Genomic DNA, 654 nt, shown 5'->3' on the forward strand with positions numbered 1-654 from the left:
TTAAATGTTAACTCTTTACAAATACTATTTCTACTACATTTCAAATGTATTTTGTCCTTCCCTTTCTATGGGCTAACTATGGAAAGCAGAGACTACTAAAAATTAGAGAACATAGAAAAATATAAGCAAAATTTTATTACTCAAAAAGATTCACTGTTCTATTTTTGATATATTTTTCCAGTGTTTCTCTCTATGGATAGATTTTTGTGAGTTTTTGTTTTCACTTTGTGGTGGTTTTATTGCCTCCTGTTTAGAGTAGTCAGTATTCTAAAATAAGCATTATTAATGGTGCAGAGCATTAGTTGAAACTAATGCACACTCCAAGTTTATCTGACAAGAATTCAACAGGTTCTTTCCAAATTTCACATGGAATTATGCTGCCATGGACAACTTTGGATATAACTTTATAACTTTATAAAATTGAAAGATTTCAGATTAGTATTAAAAAAAATTGTGTAAATGGTCAAGTACGGGTAGTTCAGAGACGGAGAGATGAGTTTCAACAGGGTCAGAAAGTATAGTGAGGAGAACACAAACTTATGGAAAGGCAGTGGTTAAGAGCTTGGGCCTTGGAGTCTGACACACTTTCCAATGTGAGAACTTTGACAACTTCAGCCTCAGTTACCTTATCTACACAAGGAGCATATTAATAGA

The sequence above is a fragment of the Leptonychotes weddellii genome, chromosome 2 (genome assembly GCF_054177405.1).
Source record: "Leptonychotes weddellii isolate Sample4059 chromosome 2, ASM5417740v2, whole genome shotgun sequence".
Taxonomy (NCBI): Eukaryota; Metazoa; Chordata; class Mammalia; order Carnivora; family Phocidae; genus Leptonychotes; species Leptonychotes weddellii.